Here is a 13,086-nt window from a genome sequence, read left to right as displayed (position 1 = left end):
CTCTGAATTAGGCATAAATATATGTTAAATTAGACCTACAACACTTACTATATTACATTGAGATTTACCACAGTTTATTTAATCATTTCTCTATTATTATTTACATATTTGTTTGCACATATTGTTTACATATTTCCCTTTATAAATAGTGCTATGATGATTTCTAATCTATATTAGAATTTTTCTGAATTTAGCATTTTATTAAAGTAGATTTTAAAATATGGAATTATAGGGTGAAAATGTCAAAATATTCTTAAGTAGGGTACAAAGTTTTGGTTATGCAAGATGAATAAGTTCTGCAAATCTAATGTACAGCATGGTAATTATAGTTAACAATATTATATTGAAATTAGCTACGAGGATAAATCTTAAGTTAAATCTCAACACACACACAAACACACACACACCATAGTAACCACATAGAAGTGATGAATATGTTATTTAACTTGTGGTGATCTTTTGACTATATATATATATATATATATCTCAAAACATCGTTATATTCCATAAATATGTACAATTTTTAGATCTCAAAGATATCTTAATAAATTTGCTAAAAATGTCACTATCTGCAAGAATAAAAGAAAACATTTTAAGTATCCTGATGTCCTGATGTATACTGCAAATTATTTTTCAAAAGCATTGACATAAATAACAGTGCCTATTTCACCATCCCTTTGATACTACTGTGTATTTTATTTAAGTAAAAAGTCATTATCAACTTTTAATAGAATATGTCATTATTTTCATTAAAAAGGCCATTTTATTTATTTATTATTTATTGTTCAAAATATTACAGATGTCCCCTTTTTCCCCATTGACCCCTTCAATCCCACACCCACTCCTCACCCCAGGCCTTCACCACACTATTGTCTGTGTCCATGGGTTATGCATATATGCTTATAAATTCTTTGGTTAATCTCTCCCCACCCACTCCCTCCAACTTCCCTCTGAGATTCGTCAGTCTGTTCCATGCTTCTATGTCACTCAATCTATTTTGTTCATCAGTTTATTATGTTCTTTAGATTCCACATATAAGTGAGATCATGTGATATTTGTCTTTCTCTGCCTGGCCTATTTCGCTAGTATAATTTTCTCCAGGTCCATCCATACTGTCCCAATGGTACGAGGTCCTTCTTATAGCAGCATAGTATCCCATGGTGTAAATGTCCCACAGCTTTTTTATCCACTCATCTACTAATGGGCACTTGGGCTGTTTCCAGATCTCAGCTATTGTAAATTGTGATGCTATGAACATAGGGGTGCATATATTCTTTCTGATTAGTCTTTCAGAATTCTTAGGATATATTCCTAGAAGGGGGATCAATGGGTCAAAAGGCAGTTCCATTTCTAATTTTTTGAGGAACCTGCATACTGTTTTCCATAGTGGCTGCAACAGTCTGCATTCCCACCAGCAGTGTACCAGGGTTCCCCTTTCTCCACACCCTCCCCAGCACATGTCATTTGTTGATTAGTTGATGGTGCCATTCTGACAGGTGTGAAGTGATACCTCATTGTGGTTTTAATTTGCATATCTCTGATGATTAGCGACGCTGAGCATTTTTTCATGTCTCTTGACCATCTGTATGTCCTCTTTGGAGGCCTATTTAGGGCTTTTGCTTACTCTTTACTTAGATTTTTTGTCTTCCTCTTGTTGAGTTGTATGTGTTTTTGTACACTTTGGAAATTAGCCCCTTATCAGATGCATCCTTGGCAAATATGTTCTCCCATATCGCGGGGTTACTTTGTAGTTTGAGGCTGTTTTCTTTTGCTGTGCAGAAGCTTTTTAGTTTGATGTAGTCCCATTTATTTTTTCTTTAGTTTCTCTTGCTTTAGGGGATGTATCAGTGAAAATTCCACTACGTGAGATGTCCGTGACTTTAGAGCCTGTTTTCTTCCAGGATTTTTATGGTTTCACAACTTACATTTCAGTCTTTTATCCACATTGAATTTATTCTTGTGTATGGAGTAACTTGGTGATCTAGTTTCATTTTTTTGCATGTTTCTGTCCAGTTTTCCCAGCACCACTTACTGAAGAGACTGTCTTTACTCCATTGGATACTCTTGCCTCCTTTGTCAAATATTAACTGACCATAATGGCATGGGTCTATTTCTGGGGTCTCTGTTCTGTTCCATTGATCTACATGTCCATTGTTGTACCAATACCAGGCTGTTTTGATTATGATGGCTTTGTAGTATAGTTTGATATCTGGTAAAGTGATCCCTCCACCTCTGTTCTTCTTTCTCAGGATTGCTGAGGCTATTCAGAGTCTTTTTCACTTCCATTTAAATTTTTGGAATATTTGTTCTAGCTCTGTGAAACATACTGTTGGTATTTTAATAGGAATTGCGTTGGATCTATAGATTGCTTTGGGTAGTATGGGCATTTTAATGATATTAATTCTTCCAATCCATTAACATGGTATGTTCTTCCATTTGTTTATATCTTCCTCTATTTCTTTTCTCAGTGTCCTGTAGTTTCCCGAGTATAGGTCTTTTACCTCCTTGATTAAGTTTATTCCTAAGTATCTTATTTTTTTTAGTTGCAATGGTAAGTGGTATTGCTTTTTTAGTTTCTCTGAGAGTTTGGTGCATAAAAATACCGTTGTTTTCAGATGTTAATTTTGTATTCAGCTACCTTGCCAAATTCATTTATCAAATCCAGGAGTACTTTGGTGGAGTCTTTAGGATTTCTATGTACAATATCATGCCATCTGCAAATAATGACAGTTTTACTTCCTCCTTTACAATTTGGCTACCTTTTATGTTTTCTTCCTGTCTGATGGCTGTGGCAAGGGCTTCCAGTACTACATTGAATAAGAGTGGTGAAAGCAGACAACCCTGTCCCTGTCTTGTTCCTGTTTTTAAGGGAAATGGTTTTAGTTTTTGACCATTGAGTATGATGTTGGCTGTAGGTTTGTTGTATATATCCTTTATTACATTGAGGTATGTGCCCCTTTTCCACTTTACTGAGAGTTTTTATCAAAAATGGGTGCTGGATTTTGTCAAATGCTTTTCCTGCATCTATTGATGTGAACATATGATTTTTGTCCTTCATTTTGTCTGTGTGGTGTATCACATGTATTCATTTCTGAATATTATACCAGCCTTGCATCCCTGGAAAAAATCCCACTTGGTCGTGGTGTATGATCTTTTTAATGTATTGCTGGATCTGGTTTGCTAGTATTTTATTGAGGATTTTAGCATCTTTGTTCATCAGGGATATTGGCCTGTAATTCTCTTTCTTTGTAGTGTCTTTATCTGGTTTTGGAATTAGGCTAATGCTGGCCTTGTAAAAAGAGTTTGGAAGTGTTCCTTCCTCTTGGATCTTTTGAAATAGTTTGAGGAGGATAGGTGTTAATTCTTCTTTGAATGTTTGGTAAAAGTTGCCTGTAAATCCATCTGGTCCGGGAATTTTGTTTGCTGGGAGTTTTTTGATTACTGCTTCAATTTCATTCGTTGTTATTGGCCTATTCAGTTTTTTGGATTCTTACTGAGTCAGCTTTGGGAAGATTGCTTCTAGGAATTTGCTTCTAGGGATTTGTCCATTTCACCCAGGTTGTTCAATTTGTTGGCAGATAGTTGCTCTTGGTGTTTTCTTACAATCCCTTGTATTTCTATTGGGTTAGTTGTTATATCACCTCTTTCATTTCTGATTTTATTTATTTGGATCCTCTCTCTTTGTTTCTTGGTGAGTCTGGCTACAGGTTCATCAATCTTGTTTATCTTTTCAAAGAGCCAGTTCTTGGTTTCATTGATTTTTTTGTATAGTTTTCTTAGTCTCTCTGTCATTAATTTCTGCTCTGATCTTTATTATTTCCTTCCTTCTACTTCCTCGGGCTTTACTTTCTGGTCTCTTTCTAATACTTTTAGTTGTTGTGTTAGCAGGTTTAGTAGAGCTTTTTCTTGTTTCTTGAAGTATACCTGTAATGCTATGAACTTTCCTCTCAGGACTGCTTTTACTGTGTCCCATAGATTTGGGGTTGTTGTCTATTCATTTTCTTTTTTTTCCAGGAAGTGTTTGATTTCTTCTTTGATCTCATTGGTACCCATTCATTGTTTAATAACATGCTATTTAGCCTCCATATGTTTGAATATTTTTGAGGTTTTTTTATAGTGGTTGATTTCTAGTTTCATGCCATTGTGATCTGAGAAGATGCTTCATATGATTTCAATCTTCTTGAACTTGTAGAGACTTGTTTTGTGCCCTAACATGTGGTCTATTTTTGAGAATGTTCCATGTGCACTTAAGAAGAATGTATATTCTGCTGCTTTGGGATGAAATGTTCTGTAAATGTCAATTAAATCCGTTAGGTCTAGTGTGTCATTCATGGTCTCTATTTCCCTGTTGATTTTTTGTCTTTATGATCTGTCCAGTGATGACAGTGGGGTGTTAAAGTCCCTCACTATGATTGTGTTACCCTCGATCTCCCCCTTAAAGTCCACAAGAATTTTTTATATATTTAGATGCTCCTATATTGGGGTGCATATATATTTATAAGGGTTATTTCCTCCTGTTGGATTGATCCCTTTAGTATCATGTAGTGGCCTCTTTGTCTCTTGTTATAGTCTTTATTTTGAAGTCTGTTTTGTCAGAAATACGTATTGCTATTCCAGCTTTTTTTGTTTTGTTTCCAGTTGCATGGAATATTTTTTTCCATCCTTAACTTTCAGCCTATGTGAATCTTTTGCTCTCAGCTGGGTCTCTTGTAGACAGCATATATATGGGTCATATTTTCTTATCCATTCAGCTAGCCTATGTCTTTTGATTGGAGCATTTAATCCATTTACATTTAAGGTTATTATCAATATATATTTATTTAATGCCATTTTTCCCCTTTTTGCTGATGTACCTTTCTCTCAATCTTCCTTTTTCTTATTAAAGTAGTCCTTTTAGCATTTCTTACAATGCTGGTTTGATGGTACTGAAACTCCTTTAGCCTTCTTTTATTTGCTAAACTGTTTATTTCACCTTCAATTTTAAATGATATCCTTGCTGGATAAAGCAGTCTTGGTTGCAGGTTCTTGCTTTTAATTACTTGGAGAACTTCATGCTACTCCCTTCTGGCCTGAAGTGTTTCTATTGAGAATTCTGCTGTCAGCCTTATGCAGGCTCCCTTGTAAGTAACTGCTTGTCTCTCTCTTGCAGCCCTTAATATTCTCTCTTTGTCCTTAACATTTGCCATTTTAATTATGATGTGTTTTGGAGTGGGTCTCTTTGGCTTCCTCTTGTTTAGAACCATCCATGCTTCCTGAACTTGTGTGGCTTTCTCCTTCACCAGGTTAGGGAAGTTTTTGTCATTATTTCTTCTACCAAGTTCTCTATCCATTGCTGACTTTCCTCCCCCTCTGTTATCCCTATAATGTGAATGTTGTTTCACTTCATGTTGTCCCCAAATTCCCTTAAACTGTTTTCATGCTTTTTAAGCGATTTTTCTTTTTGCTGCTCTGATTGAGTGTTTTTTCCTACCTTATCTTCTGATTCACTTATTCTATCCTCTGCTTCATTGAGCCTGCTTTTAATTCCTTCCAGCTTATTCTTGAAATCAGATATACTAGTCTTCATTTCTACCTGGTTGTTATTTATCATATCTATATATTTTTTCATGCTGATGAAGCTTTCACTAAGTTACTGGATCTTCCCATTAAATGTCTTGTGGTTCTTAGCAATTTTCTTGAGCATCTTTGTAACCGTTACTCTGAACTTTATTTCTGATAACTTGCTTAACTCCATCTTTTCAAGGTCTTTTTCCGGCGATTTTTCCTTTTTTTAAAAAATTTGGGGGTTGTTTCTTTGTCTCCGCACTTTAGTGACTCTTAGTGTTTGTATCTATATATTAGATATATTTGCTGTCTCCCAGTTTTGTGGGGTGGGATTTTGTAGTGTATGTCCAGTGGAGCCCAGAGGTGCATTTTTCTTGTACTTCTGAGTTATATGCTCTAGGCATGTCCCTTTTGTGGGTGTCCCTTTGTGGGTTTATTTGGGCTCTCCTGTTATGATTTGGTCTAGATTGTTGACCTGTTCATGGGAAGACCTTCCTCTCAGGTTGGCTAACTTTGAGGTTCAGCCACAACTACACCGTGTGAGCTGTTGTACAGGTGCTGACAGGGCAAAACAAAACACAACAGTAACTTACAAAATATCCTGACAATCACAATGAAAACAACCAAAGAGAAAGTAGAATTGGGAGAGTGAAATGAGAACACAAATGCTGAAGAAAAAAAAAAAGTGAGAGAGAAGGGTATTATTGCTAATAGTAAAATAATAAAATAAGGTAAAAAGTTAAAAGTAGAGAAGCTACTGGGAAATAAAATGGGCAGAGAAAAGATTTTGAAAGGAAAGAAGGGTAAGCAAAAAACTGAGGGTAGAGGATAGGAATAGGAAAATGGTTGAAAAATTAAAAATACAAATTAAATAGACAAACACAAACAAACGCTCAAACATAGACAGGAAGACAGAGAGCAAACAAGATGGCACTGTAGGTAACAGCTGTACCCACTGCCTCCCACAACCACATCAAAATTACAACTAAAATACAGAACCACCATAACTCAGAGCCTCCTGAAATCTAGCAGGTCTCCTGCACAGCTGATCTCAGTGAAGCTGGGGCAGCTCCTTGTGCGCTATCCCAGCTCCCCTCAGAGCAGGTCAAAATCTGATTCACCCCATTAGCAGCTCTGGGGGCTGGAGACCCTACCTGCCCCACTGGCAACTCTGGTCCCTCTCTGGTGGGGGGGGGCTCTCTTCCCCTTCCCCGTGCCACACAGATCAAATGCTTTCTGGGCTTCTACCCAATGCTTTACAGGAAGGCGGAGGGTCCCTGTAGGTCACTGCTGAGTGCAGCCCTCTGGCCCCTTTTTATTTGGAAGCCACCCCCTGCAGAACAGCCTCCCCCTGTGGTCAGCTTCTAGGTTGAAAATCCCCTGTCCCAGGTGCTGCCATTAGGTGCGTTGTTTCACTGGGAAGGAGCGGTCCCCTCCTCGCAGGCACACTGTTCCTCTGGCTCCCTCTGGTCTGTGCGTGGGGTGCTCCTTCCCTTCCCCTCTGCTCTCGGGGTGTGGGATCCCTGCTTTTGGAGGCCAGTCCACACTCCCAAGGGGAGGGAGCTTTTTAGCCTCTAACCCTCTGGCCTCGGAGCCCAGCACAGGCTTCAGAGGGACTCCCTCTTTCTATGTCCCCCTCTTACCAGACTCTATGATGTTTCTTCAGTGCTCCTTACTTGAAATATGTCCACTCAGGTATATTTCTCTTGTTTTTCTCAGCTGTTTATGCAGTATTTTAGTGGTAAATCCAGTCCTTAGCTGGGAGCAAGGGCGCTCTGCTTCTTGTCAAGAGTGCAGCCTTCTTCCCTCTTCAAAAAGGCCATTTTATAACAGAGGAGAATGAGCACTTCACGATATATTTATTAACTTGAAATTTCCCCCTTATTCTTGCATGTCTCTGGGTGTGAGTATGGTACATGGGAAGGCAGGAGTAGGAGGAGTGAATGTCTTCATGCTTTCCTTAGAAATTTAATTGAGCATTGTATGTATAAAAATGTTTATTTTTTCATTTTTGCTGTAAGGATTCTTTTCCTCAGACTCTGGCTTAAATTAGTTAAACTTGGCAGATTTAGTTACTGTTTCTCAATATACAAAATTTTCATTTTTGGAAGTTTCCTTTATGACTTTTTCCTATCATTCTTAAGGTAAAACTCCCTCCATGCTCCATATATTTGATATTTATGTCTTTACTGATAAAGTAATTTGATTTTAAAAACAAATCTCAACTCTTAATCCAGTTGGAATTAGTGTGAAATTGTGGTGTACAATTCTAATTTCAACATTGGGCCACATTACACTGTGACCCAAAACATTTTCCTGAGGGAGGCTTAGGATTAATACTAGTTTGAGTCACTGATGGCTTTCAGCCACCCATCTGTTTCTAGCACAGTATTTCTCAAGTTTAATGTTTTTAAAAGAGCCATGTAACCTTCTAAAGGAGCCCTGCAGGAGTGTTGCATTAGTTGACAACTAAGATGAGGGATAACTCATTTTGCATCTGCACAAATTAATTATAATATTTTATAGGATTTCTAGACAGATTTGGGTGTGGGAAGATAGAGTTTTTCTCTCTCTCTCACTCTTAGAATTTGATAATCTCAGCAAAAACAATTTCCTTGAACACTGGAGGCTAGTCCTTGAGTATCTCCACCCTATTTCCTCTTCTGTAAGATGAGAAGCTGTAACTTGCATAATTATCAAGACCAATAAGATGCAAACACTGGGCTAGGTGCCAAAACAGGGATACAGAGATGAAAAGTTCCAGGTTGAGTCACCCAGGAACTCAGTCTATATACTTCATGACATTCATGGCTTCCTTCATCTCTAGCATGATCATTTTAAATTTCTTCCCCATTGCAACATGATTATACAGCACTTAGATACTGGCTTAAATTCTTGCAGAAAAATTAGCAAATAAAATTTGGTTTTATAGAGTTGTCCTTGTGAATAAGTGATACAAAGACAACAGTTTTGTTAATTTGAAACTGTAGTACCTGATTTAGTAAAATATTATGTGACCACAAGCAAAAATAGCAAAGGGCTGAAGAGGCTGTAGCCCAGATCTAGTCCAGCCCTGCTTCTCATGTGCTATGTGACCATGGATCCATCATGTGGGCTACATTTCTCATACATCAAAACAGGTGCTCACAAGATGATCTCTAAGGATTACAATTCTAGTTTTTTATGAAAATCATCCTGGGCAAATTAGAATATTATATGAAATCTTTGTTAGATATATTTTTTTAAATTTGGGGAATCTGTATTTGTGAAGACATAATTATGACCCATTGCAACTCTCACCAATTTCTTAGGTTATTAAATGCAAAGCAGCTGTGTTATGGGAGCCAAATAAACTGTTTTCCATTGAGGAAATAGAAGTTGCCCTATCAAAGGCTAAAGAAGTTCGGATTAAGGTAATGAGCCTTAGAGTACATAAGCCTAAAATGTTATCACACCTTTATTGAGTAAATCATTGTTGTGAGGTTGGATTCTTAAATAAGGAGATGTTTCCTAAATGTTGTATATTAATTCTCTTACTGGTTCTTGTTTATTATTAAAGATATTGTCATACTGGATATGAAAATAATGACAATTATCCATTAAAAACAACACTACTAATCTGCTCTATTAACACTTTTATTTGTTGAATTTTTATTGATAAGATTCTGATAAAAAATGATTAGGAATCATGACTAATAACTTTAAAAAAAATCTTCTCAAAGTCAGATAGTATTGAGATTACTTACTTTTCCCAAAGAATGAGAAACTCATTTGTGCCTAGAGAAACAACTTCCTGGAGTGTTTCCCCCATTCCTTTGGACAGAGCCTAACCATTGGTTTGGACACCAGGTTGTTGAGTAGGTGTTGCTGCCAGTCTTTCTTTGACCTTCTCTTACCTGTGCACTGTAGTGACAGTAAGACTTTGTCCCTCACCTTCTTGCACAACATTCCCTTTACCTTTCATTAAGAGTCTTAAGAGAGCCTGGCTATAAAAATCTACTTTTATGCTGGCCACATGGTAACATCTGTATTCTGGTTCTATCATAAAGCACCAATTTACTATAGACAGACACTGAGATTCAAAGAGAGCCAGAGGCAACAATATTGTAAATCACTTGATGAGAGGGCTCACACATGATGACTGGTATTAGGTTCGGAATCTTCAGTGAGTATGAGACTTAATGGCTTAAACAGAAATGAGTTTAAGACTAAGTGGTTTAAATAGAAAATTTATTGTCTGACATTCTCGAGACTGGAAGCCCAATATCAAGGTGCTGGCAGGATTGTTTTTGTCTGAGGGCTGTGAGCGAAGGATCTGTTCCAGGCAGCTTTCCTTGGCTATTTTCTCACTGTGTCCCTTCATATTGTCTTCCACTTATGCCAGTCTTTGTGTCCAAATTCCCCTTTTTATAAGGACACCAGTCACGTTGGATTAGGCCTACCCTAATCACCTCATTTTAACTTGGGTACCTCTGTAAAGACCCTATCTCCTAATAAGATCACATTCTGAGGTACTGGGGGTTAAGACTTCAACATATGAATTTGGAGGTGGGACTTCAACATATGAATTTGGAGGTGGGAACACAATTCCTCTTGACTGAACAGATGCTATGGCCTCCCTTCTGTTGTTCTCATTAATCTTCTTGACCATCTCTAATAATTCTCCATTTGCAAACCAAATTAATTTTATAAAACAAATAGGACTACATTACTTTTTTGGCCAAAAATCTTTCAGTAGTTTTCATACTTAGAACAAAATCATCTCACCCACTGTGATCCAGCCACACTTGCCTCTTTCAGGATCCTGAAGCCTGCTGAGCTGTTCCTGCATGGAGGCATTTACACATATATTCTGATTGTCTGGAATGCTCATCTCCTGAGCCCTTATGTGATTGGTGCCTTAACATCACTAAGTTTAAAATCACCTGCTTGCTCAGAGAAGTTCTTGTTTTTCTCTCTATTCCATCTAACAGAAACTTCTTCCATTATTCAAGGGAACATGACTGCTTCATTAATAGTATGTGTCCTAAATCTCAAAGTCTTATATCTTTAGTTTTACTTATTAGGCGATAAGCTCCAGGAAGGTATGGAAAAAGTCTCTATTCCGCACTATAGTGCTTTTTTATTTAATCTCTAGTAAGCTTTAGGCTATGGTGACTATGAAGTGTTATATTTTTAATCATTAAGGAACTGTACCTCTAAACAATTCTCCCTAGGTTCCAGTCATCCAACTGTAAACTGACAGTTTCTTAACCCTCCAGTCACCCTGCCTCTGAGCCTTTAAATGGATCATGGCTCTAATCTCTGCTAACTTCAGATTGTTCCCTCTACCCAGAGAAACAAAAACGAAAACAAAAACCCAACAGCAGCAAAACCCAAAAAAACAAGAACCAAAACCAACAACAATAATAAACCAACAACTTTTCTCCCTTTCCCAACTTTCCTGTTCTAAAGAATAGCACCTAGAAATTAATAGCGATAGTAAATTTTCCATATCATTATGGTAGAAGTCTAAAATAAAAGTGTTAAATGTACATAATTTTAAAATATTTTAGTAATTTAAAATATTATAAGGTTCTACTTTTTGCTATTGTTTTTCTTCACTGCTCTGATCCCTGTAGTGTTCTTTAATAAAAATCTGTGTCTGACCATTCCAGAGGTCTTCAGGACTGGCTCTTGATCAGCTCCCGGGAGATAACTTTTGAATCTTTGGAGTATTCTGCCTGATATGAGTGTCTTTGTACCTGAGACCTTGGGCTATGCCAGATAGTTTATGCTAACGCTGTGGTTTATGGTGAATGCGTTTTTTGAGTGCCTGGGGCTTTGAGCCATCAGCTTGACCTCTGGTGGTGCTGGGGTCTGAGTAGCTGAGGTTACATCTATGTTCCCCAATAGAAACGCTGACACCAAGATTTGAGTGAATTTCTCTAGTTGACACACGTGTGTTGTCATAGATCATCCCTGGGAGAATTAAGCTCTGTTCATGGGACACCACTGGGAGAAGACAACCAGAAGTTTGTACCTGGAGAGATTTAAAATATACCTTGCAGGTAAAGTTAACAGGACTTGCTGTTGGATTGCATATAAGGTAATGGAGAGGAAAGATCAATGATGAAAAATTGTAGTAGGTGTAAAAATGTTTGAGGGGCAGGGGATAAGAAATTTAAGAATTCAGCTTTATACATATTCAGCTTGAGATACCTGTGAGACATCCAAATGAAGGTCTCAGGTAGGTAGTAGGTAGGTTTCTCTTCACAGGTCACCCCCAGTTCCACTTGTGTTGTCTCTGGCCTGGGAGGAGTTGGCCTTTCAGTCATCATGGGCTGTAAGTCAGCTGGTGCATCCAAGATCACTGGAATTGACCTTAACAAAGACAAATTTGGGAAGGCCAAGGCTGCTGCAGTAGGAGCCACTGACTGCATTAGCCCCAAGGACTCTACCAAGCCCATCAGTGAGGTGCTGTCAGAAATGACAGGCAACACTGTGAGCTACACTTTTGAAGTTGTTGGGCATCTTGAAACAATGTGAGAGCGAAGATTAGGGGAGCCACACAATACGCAAGCTATTTGATTGCACAAGGTATTTTCCACAGCTTTATTAACAAATAATTATGGAAATACTTATTAGGCAAAAACTGGTAAGCACAAAGCAATTTTGTCTAAAAAGTCGTAAGCTTATGAGCAGGTCTGCATGACTGAGGTATCACATCACACCACTCTCATGTGATCAGAGTTCAAGGTAGTCAACCATCCAAACAAATTCCTGTGTTCTCTTCCTTGTTTGAATATGTGGATTTATTGGCAAAGGTGATCCCATCCGTTATACTTCAGCAAGCCAAACACCACAGAGTAACTCCCTGAGGAGAGATGAGATCCAGGGGGAAATAAGTGAACTGTTCCAAATTTGGCAGTCTCTTCCCCCAAATCTATGATGTATCCAACTTTTCACTCTTTATACCTGAGATTTCTTTTCCTTTATCTGAATTCCCTTAGAATAGGAACCTTCAACTTTTTCAAACATGGCTCCATTGTGGCAGCCAGTAGCACCAGCCCTCCATGTAGAAACAGGTGCAGAGCTTCTGGGTAAGGAAGTCCCAGCCTGGGGCAGGGTAAGGAGAGTCTGAAATATGATACAAAGCCAATCTTGCACATGACTGAGTAGTAGATTCAATTTACTTTAATACTGTTGGTAATTTACAAACAGTCTTTAATTTACCATTGTTGTCATACTCCTTTTCTAGTGCTGCTTAGAATTACTCCATACAAACAGATATCATTCTAGGTGGTACGTTTACAGATATCGGATATATTGTTAGGGCTGTTGATTTCCAGATGATATATCGATGAACATTGATCTCTGAAAAATGCCAACATCCATTGCTACAATCTAGCAACTAGTCAAAAAAGTACAGTAAGTTCTCACTAAAAGTTCTCCATAGGTTTTTGGAAACTGTAACTTTAAGTGAAAGGACATATAACAAAACCAATTTTGCTATGGACTAATTGATATAAACAAGCGTTAAGCTCCTATAGCATATCTCTG

Source organism: Miniopterus natalensis, chromosome 1, assembly GCF_054644295.1.
Source record: "Miniopterus natalensis isolate mMinNat1 chromosome 1, mMinNat1.hap1, whole genome shotgun sequence".
Taxonomy (NCBI): domain Eukaryota; kingdom Metazoa; phylum Chordata; class Mammalia; order Chiroptera; family Miniopteridae; genus Miniopterus; species Miniopterus natalensis.
The sequence above is the reverse complement of the archived record's forward strand: the minus strand, read 5'-3'. Positions refer to the sequence as shown.